At 30.3% G+C, this 6,585-nt stretch overlaps 1 long non-coding RNA gene and 1 other non-coding gene across 2 annotated transcripts; both read right to left on the reverse strand.

The window, feature by feature from the left end:
- Positions 1-2,524: 2,524 nt before the first annotated feature.
- LOC128659432 (uncharacterized) lies at positions 2,525-5,937 on the reverse strand. The gene is made up of 2 exons (XR_008402381.1): positions 5,898-5,937; positions 2,525-2,674 (listed from the first exon to the last, which is right to left on the reverse strand). It is a non-coding gene; the product is annotated as an uncharacterized LOC128659432 (long non-coding RNA).
- Positions 2,766-2,835, reverse strand: LOC128661944 (small nucleolar RNA SNORD123). The gene has a single exon (XR_008402707.1). It is a non-coding gene; the product is annotated as a small nucleolar RNA SNORD123 (small nucleolar RNA).
- Positions 5,938-6,585: the final 648 nt, after the last annotated feature.

Raw genomic sequence — 6,585 nt, forward strand, 5'->3', positions numbered from 1 at the left:
TTTCAACTAAGAATACCAAGAGAACAAAGCAAAATTGGTGATAAAAGTAAATTGGAAAATTGTTTAAAATTACATGCTCTATCTGAATCATGAAAGTTTATTTTGGCCTAGACTGTCCCTTTAAAATTGTTTTCTTTACCTGAATCAAAAATTGTGGGTTTAGTGTCCCATTAAGCATTCCATTGTAGAAGAGCTGCACACAAATTTAAAGAGAAAGTAAAGTCCAAATTATACCTTCATGATTCAGATAGAACATTCATTTATAAACTATATATAAATTATAAATCAAATTTTGTTTGTTCTCTTGGTATTTTTGTTCTTTTGGTATTCTTTGTTGAAGACAAAACCTAGGTAGGCTGATAGGAGCTTAGGAGTGTGAACATGTCTTTAGCAGTCTATGGCAGCAGTGTTTGTAACTATGTATAACATTGCTATAATCAATGTTGCAAACACTGCTGCCAGATGGATTATGACACATGCACGCTCCTGAGCTCACCTAGGATTACTATTTAACAAAGGATACCAAGAGAACTTAACATAATTGATCATAGAAGTATATTGGAAAGTTGTTTAAAATGCCATGCTCTGTCCAATCAATTTAAGTTTAATTTTCCCTTTACTGTCCCTTTAATGTTTTAAATGTATTGGAAACTCTTTTTGTTAGCTAATTTTGCTTTGCAGTTCAATAGTGGCTTCTTAATTAAACAATATCTCCTTTGCTCTGGGCAATTAGGGAAATAATAAATGAGCTCTTACATTGGCCAACCGATCTATGTGTAGATTTTTTTGGGTTCCGAGTTCAAAATCCTGCAGTATCTGCTTTAGCTTCTCAATTTTCAGAGTAGAATTGCAGGAAAAACATGTTTTTAAGCTGATAAATACATTTAATTCACTAAAAGATTTGTGTTTTTATATGCAAAATAAAAATATAATTCTATTAAATCTTCTTAACTAATTATTTTCAATTTAATGGCATATAAACTATTAATGTTCCATAAAACTTACTGTAAATAAATATATGTTTGATGCTTTATTGATATATCAGTGCTAGATTTTCTGTACTGCAAGGTAAAATAAGAATGCCTGATATAAATCTGCAAAGCAGATGACTAGTAACTTATTTAACAGCTATTGTAAAATAGAATGTATTAAATGGACAAACTAGAATAATCATAAAATGTTCTATTTTGTTATAACATTTTTATTTTTAAACATATGTATTTTTTAACCCCTGTAGGAGCTTGATTAAATGGATAGCAAACACCAAAAATGTTATAGTTTAAAAAGATAGATAATCTCTTTATTTACCATTCCCCAGTTTTGCATAACCAACACTGCAATAGAAATATACTTTTTACCTCTGTGATTACCTTGTACCCAAGCTTCTGCAGACAGCACCTTTTTTTTAAAGATTTTTTGACATTCATGCATTTCAGGCAATTAGTGTTGACTCTTAAATAACTCCACGTGCATGAGCACAATGTTATTTATATGAAGCACATGAACTAATGTCCTCTAGCTGTGAAAACCTGTCAAATGCATTCAGGTAAGAGACGGCCTTCAAGGGCTTAGAAATTAACATATGAGATTACCTAGGTTTAGCTTTCAACTAATAATACTAAGAGAACAAAGCAAATTTGATGATAAAATATATTAGAAAGTGCCCTATCTGAATCAGGAAAGTTTAATTTGGACTTTACTGTCCCTTTAAGTATTTAGGGGCTTTTTTGAGCATTATATTGTAAAGCAGGTGTCTCTCCTTTATTTATAGAATTAACTCTATATAGTGAGCTTATTAGCTTTCAAACTAAAATTTGTTTTTCTAAAATTCTTTGTGGGACCTCACATTATTGACAAGACTTCTTAAATTATTTTGCCACAGTGGAGAGCTTTAAGTAATCGAGCCCTAGATGAGGATGCAGTTGTGAGCAAATGCGATGTGTCCATACACATGTGTTTGGTCTAGTCATAGGCTATATAAGGCTAAGAGGCTCTCTCTGTAATAGTAACTACCATGTAAGCCTGAAAAAAGATCCTTCAAGACATATCTCCAATACAAATACAAAAATACAGGATACATTTTAAAAGTGGAGAATGGAATGGCTAAGGGAAATCTTCCAATCAATACTGTAACCTGGAATAAAACATTATAGTGATTCCACTGTACATTATAGGAAATCTGCTGGTTATTGAATTGCAGTTTGTGTAAAATGTGTTCTACACTCATTTGCAATTCAGTTGGTGGTCATATTGGAAAAGGGAATGGTACTATATTGCACATGTAACTCAGTGGTCCTTTGAAACAAGTAGAAAATTTCCCATAATGCATAGAGGCCCCTAAAAATACAAAAAAGGAAAAACGTATGCGTACCCCAGGACCACAAGATTTTAGGACACTGTCCAGTTTGGGACAGTTGAATTTTGTGGACATTGCAATCCTTTGACTGTAAAATGTTTTCCTCCATGGGAAAATAGAAAAGATTATTTTAGCAAAAAAATATGTAAAAAATACAAAGACGCTAAACCCTTTATAAATATTTTTTTTATTAAGGAAGACAAACTAAATATAAAATATGGATTGTATATGTAGATCCCATTTATGCATATCTCTCTTTAAATAAGGGTAAATATTTTCTTCTTTAATTAAACATCTTCACTTAATAAATTCTGGTGCCTGAAATTAGAAAAGACATGAGAAAAGTAGATATTAATAAACAGTTAAATACCTGCATAGTAACAATATGTACCAAAACAAAATGGTACATGGTGAATCAGGAAATGGATGGCAATTTTCAGGTCATGTAGATCTGTTCATCAACATTCATCATTTTCACCATATATAAATGTAAATAGACACTTTACCTAAATATTTTCTTTAATACATTTCATGCATTTTTTTTTTCTAATCCTAAACCCAAAGACATTTTTTACATCAACTTTCCTTATAAACAAGCCTTTAAGCTTGATGTGTTCTTTTAACATATTTTCTGACAGGCGATACAGCCAAAGATAAACTGTACCATGGATACTATAAGATCATAGCACTCAATGACATTTCTACAGCTTTGCATTGTAGGAGGGTCCTCCAAGATAATGCTGAGTGCATGTACAGCCTACCTTGAAGGATTCTTATGCAGAGCTGTGGGAGCATTGCTGTGTTAGTTTTTGAGGCAGGCGGTATAATTTATGATTGGGTATATCTCTTTAATGATGAAATATAAAGAAATGACTAATACTATTTAGAAGATAGAGAAGGTTCCAAGCTTATTTAAAGGGTGATATGTGCAAAGTTTTAAAAATGCTGTGAGTCGAATATAATTGTAGCAGAAATAAGTTACTTCATAAATTAGTGTTGAGAGTGAAAAAAATAAAAAATAAAATTCAGAATATGTCTCTTTAAATAGAAAGAGTGACTCTTGGATAGGTTTATTGTGGCAAACATTTATAATATTGCCTATATATACACTTTATATAAATACATATATACACACACTTACTTTAATGAACAGTTTTTTTTTGTCAAGTTTATCACGTACATTATATTTTGATATATTCATAAATACATCTATATAATAATGGGAATAATTAGAATACAACCATTGTCAATCTAAACCTTGATTTCTTTATATTATACACAAGGATTTAGTTAATAAAGTATAGAATTACAAAACGTATGAAATATTCCCTAAAGTTTTCATAACCACATCTGCAACAATTTTTCTTTTTCTTTTAAAATATACAAGATACATGGAATATTTATAAGATACTTTTCTGCCTGGAGCAAGAAAGATATTCATTTCTTATGAATCTGTGTCACTAATACTTACAAGTTGTAACCTCATGTTAATTAATATATTCCATATTTTTTTATATGTTTGTATATTATTAAAGGGATACTAAACCCAATTTTTTTTCTTTCATGATTCAGATAGAGCATGCAATTTTAATCAACTTTCTCATTTACTCCTATTATCTATTTTTATTTGTTCTCTTGCTATCTTTATTTGAAAAATTATTCTATGATTCAGAAGCCTGGATAGTACTTGCTGATTGGTAGCTAAATTTAGCTACCAATCAGTAAGTGCAACCCAGGTGCACTTGCTGATTGGTAGCTACATTTAGCCACCAATCAGCAAGTGCAACCCAGGTGCTGAACCAAATATGAGCTGGCTCCTAAGCTTACATTATTGCTTTTCAATTAAAGATTGCAAGACAACGAAGAAATGTTGAAAATAGGAGTAAATTAGAAAGTTGCTTAAAATTGTATGCTCTATCTGAATCATGAAAGAAAAAAAAAATTGGGTTTAGTATCCCTTTAAAGCTAGTTTATTATATTATGAACAAAACACTGACAATAACAGCAAATACTGAAACAACCAAATGTTAAACATAATTATAATACTGTTGTACGCAGTAAGTTCACATTGGTAACTATTAATTTAATAGCACATTATTATTAGTAATAATTATAGTAATATTAATCATTATGTATTAAGATGAAAAACTAGCAACAAACTATAAATAACTGGTTTTTATATTTTAACTTTTTAATTTTTAGATAAAATGTTAATAACTGTATAAATATAAACAAAATACACATTTAAAAGATTTAGAAAAAAAAATAAAGTTAATTTGGATCAAGCAATTCCAGAGAACTTTGCATTCTCTGTGTTCTCTATCATTAAACAGGAAACGAGTGGTGAAAAATATAGATAAAACATTTTTCCAATTTTTATACAATATGTTGAGTCCTAGTAAACATACTTAAAGGGATACTAAACCCAATTTTTTTATTTCATGATTCAGATAGAGCGTGAGATTTTAAGCACCTTTCTAATTTACTCCTATTATCAATTTTTCTTTGTTCTCATGCCATCTTGATTTGAAAAAGCAGTACTGTAAGCTTTAGAGCCGGACCATTTTTTGTTCAGCACATGGGTAGCACTTGCGGATTTGTGGCTAAATGTAGCAAACCAATCAGCAGCTCTACCAAGGTGCTGAACTAAAAACTGGGCCGGCTCCTAATCTTTTATTACTGCTTTTTCAAATCAAGATAACATGAGAACAAAGAAAAATTGATAATAGGAGGATTAGAAAGTTACTTAAAATTGCATGCTCTATCTGAATCATGAAAGAAAAAATGATGGGTTAGTATCCCTTGAATTAAAATCAGCATCATTTTCTTTAAAGCCACAAAACAGCTTTAAAATTGAACCAACATTCATTTTAAGACAAAGTACAATTAATTTGTTGGGATCATCTGAACATTTATGGATGATGTTTTATGATTTAAAAAAATAAAATAAAATTGAAAAACATGTGAATCTCAGCCATAATCATGTTACTTATTATAGTTTCACGAGGTAACTATTACAATGTCTGATCTCATATAATAAATAAGTAAAAAAAAAACATAAGGAGTCAATGATTTCCTAAATGAATTAGCAGCAGGAGAATTTGGTTTGCTGCAGCTATATTATTCCCTAAAGAAAACTATTGATTTAAATGCAGCAGAAAATTCAATCTGTTGGTCTGTATGTCCAATGGGACTGGAACACTTCACCATGATAAAGACTTATAGATAATGTAAACACAACCCAATTTAATAATTTATGCTAATATATACAATGGTTGTGCAGTTCCATGTTCTAAGAACAATGGTATTTTAAACTTAATTTAGAATAGAATGTGCATAAACTTTAAAAAATGGTCTCTAACTCATGATGTTTGCAGTCTTGCAGAAAATTTGCTGATACATGTATATTTTGTAAGTATTAGTGATGCATTTTTGTTCTTATGAATTGAATGTATTCCTAAGGAAATCTTGTATCTACACTATGGAGATGGAAAGCAAAAACTCTCTAACACACACAAGAAGGTTTAAAAGAAGAGCTTACCCCTCTTAGATGCAGCATGTAGTATGAGCAGAAGGTTCTGAAAGTGCCACGTCTCACTATTTTTTAAGAGTTTTCCTTTATACCCCTCCAAATTCTTAAAATAGCAAATAAATCACACGTATACAGTAGGAGGAGCTATAGTAAGTGCTGCACACAGCTTCAGGCATGGACAATTTAATAACATGTCATCATATTCTCCACTATGACCTTGAGATTAAAGTTTTTTTTCTTGAGGGGGGTTGTGATTTACAAAATGTTGCAAGCTTTCTATAGCCATATTGTGAGCAGATGTTTAAGTGTTATGTGAATAAATGTATAAAGTGGGAGAATAGAATAAATGATGAAAAAGGTGCTAAGCAGATGTGTATTGCTAGAAGGACCAAGTGCAATAATCCATGTACAGCATATAAGGATGAGTATAGAAAGAAAGACCTCATGTATGAAGTGAGAGTAAATAAGACACAGCACAATACATGAATCAAGTTAAATCCAAATTTAATATATAAAAATAGCGTGATGTTTGTTGTAAGGAAGAAGGAAATAATGCCTGCAGATGAGACTTCCTTGTTATTATGCTACATTAAGACAATGCAATTTCTAGAGGAGATTTCTTTTCACCACACATTTTATAAATGTTTATATATATATATATATATATATATATATATATATATATATATATATATAT

This window comes from Bombina bombina, chromosome 5 (genome assembly GCF_027579735.1).
Source record: "Bombina bombina isolate aBomBom1 chromosome 5, aBomBom1.pri, whole genome shotgun sequence".
Classification (NCBI taxonomy): domain Eukaryota; kingdom Metazoa; phylum Chordata; class Amphibia; order Anura; family Bombinatoridae; genus Bombina; species Bombina bombina.